Source organism: Canis lupus, chromosome 16 (assembly GCF_011100685.1).
Source record: "Canis lupus familiaris isolate Mischka breed German Shepherd chromosome 16, alternate assembly UU_Cfam_GSD_1.0, whole genome shotgun sequence".
In the NCBI taxonomy this organism is placed as follows: domain Eukaryota; kingdom Metazoa; phylum Chordata; class Mammalia; order Carnivora; family Canidae; genus Canis; species Canis lupus.
Window position 1 is genome coordinate 44,837,659 of NC_049237.1, and position 2,351 is coordinate 44,840,009.

General features: G+C 41.4%; 1 pseudogene; it reads left to right on the forward strand.

Moving 5' to 3' along the window:
- Nucleotides 1-443: 443 nt before the first annotated feature.
- Nucleotides 444-962, forward strand: LOC119869631 (annotated as a pseudogene).
- The last annotated feature ends 1,389 nt before the right edge of the window (nucleotides 963-2,351 follow it).

The following is a 2,351-nucleotide window of genomic DNA, read 5'->3' on the forward strand; positions in this document are numbered from 1 at the left end:
GGAACCAAAAGAAACTGGTAAAATAGGGCTAGATTCATTATATTGAATAGATTGGTCTCATGCTAACACCAGATTTCAGGCTGTCATAGGAATTCCATTTAATAACCCTGGAATAATCCCTGAAGTTAAATACGGTAATAAAAGAGGACCCCTTTTGGGCTATTAGATACCAGAGTTGAGCTTGAAACTTCCTGGAATTGGGTACAGTTTAGTCCAGATTCACTGGATCTTCCCCCAGCAAACCAACGCCAAAGGAAGATTTAGGTCTTTGGTACTCTGACTGGTTTTTTCATAACCTTGTTTTTCTTCAATTTCTACTAAAATAAAAATGGTACCTGGAATGAACATTCATGACGTTCTCATTTTAACCAGTACTGACATAAACTGAGGGAATTTATGACTTTCTCAAAGTATCTGATTTAAATTAAGGAAATTTTGGTGGGCCGCTGGGGTTGGTGAAAGATCTCAAGATGGCTGGGCGAAAATTTGCTCTAAAAACCATTGACTGGGTAGCTTTTGGGGAGGTCATACCCCGAAACCAGAAGGCCATTGTCAACTCCCTGAAATCCTGGAATGAGATGCTTACCTCCAGGTTGGCTACTCTTCCTGAAAAATCACCTGCTATCACCTAGGCTTCCTACAAGGCCAATGTGACAAAGGCTGGCTTGGTAGATGACTTTGAGAAGAAGTTTAATGCCCTGAAGCTTCCTGTGCCAGAGTATAAATACACTGTCCAGGTGGATGCTGAGGAAAAAGAAGATGTGAAAAGCTGTGCTGAGTTTTTTTTGTTTTTTTTTCTCTCTCTCTCAAAGGCCAGGATGGAAGAATATGAAAAAGAGCTGGAGAAGATGAAGAACATAATTCCATTTGATCAGATTGAGGACCTGAATGAAGTCTTCCCAGAAACCTAATTAGACAAGAAGTATCCCTATTGGCCTCACAAGCCAATCGAAAATTTATAAACTTGAGTTGGGGTGAAAGCCCTGGCCCTCATATTATAAATGCTGGACATTAAAAATAATGATGTGAAAAAAAAAATAATAATTTTAAAAATAATAAATTAAGGGAATTTTGATATGAGAATCTAAAATTATTCTATTTTAGTGAAAGAATACACTCAGCTATGAATAGCAGCAAACCGGACCCCAGTGGCTTAAATGACAAGTCAAATATTCGATACACCAACAAAGAGTTTAACCTAGTCCTTCACTTCAACAATGCCATTAGGAACCAAGAACCTTCCAGATTCCTGCTTCGCATTTTTAGCTTGTGGGTTTTTCTCCCTATGACCGTGGTTGCAAGACACCCTACACTTCTAAATATCACTTTAATATTCAAAGCAAGGAGTAAGGTGAAAGCCACTTCCTGGAAGCATTTGCCTTTTAATCTGAAAAATGAAACTCTCCTGGGAAGCTTCTGTCTCTGTGCTATTCTCTAGAACTATGTTCGTGATCGCTTTAAGCTGGAAGGAAAGCTGGACCTTCACTATTTGCCTTCAGCGCCCTGGTGCAAGAGACAAGATATGATGGCCTTCAAATGAGTGTTAAATGAGTCAATCTGCTGCATCTGCCATGTCTCGTGACACAGTTTTGTACCATGTAGGCCCAATGATTCCAAGGCCTTAATGGAAATGTGACTACAGTTTTGGTTTGTTCTTGTTGTTATTTATCCAGCCCATAAGGACACCAAGTAAGTAAATCATAGTTCTCCTTTTGAATCACATTCTTTAGCTAATTATTTATTATAGATAATTGTCTGCGTTCCCTATCTATTGCTACATAGCAAACTACACCAAAGTTAGCAGCTCAAAACAGCAAACCTATATTAGCTCATAGTTTCTGTGAATCAGGAATCCAGGTGTGGCTCAGCTGACTCTCTTCCCCAAGATCTCCCTCACAAGGCAACGGCCACCGTCTGCCAGCAATGCCCGCAGTCCTGCCGAAAGGCTCAACTCAACTTGGGGGAGGACTGGCTTTCAGGCTCACTCACATGACTGCTGGCAGGATTCTGCTTCTCTCTGGTTGTTGCCAAAGGCCTCCTTTGGTTCCTTGCCACTTGGGCCTTTCCTTAGTGCTGCTCAAAGCATAACACCTGGTTCCTCTCACAGGAAGACAGCAAGAGCAAGAGAGAGAAGGGAAGCAAGATGAAAACCAGAGTTTCTTTGTAAACTCCTCTTGGGGTGATATCCCATAACCTTTGTCATATTCTGTGTGTTAGAAGACAGGCACTAGGTCCAGTCCACACCCAACATGAGAGAATTACGTGAAGCCCTGATTATTACTAGGAGGCAGGGTTCCTTGGAGAGCCATTTTAGAGGCTGCCTACCCTATTGCCTATAGAACTTGGCAATC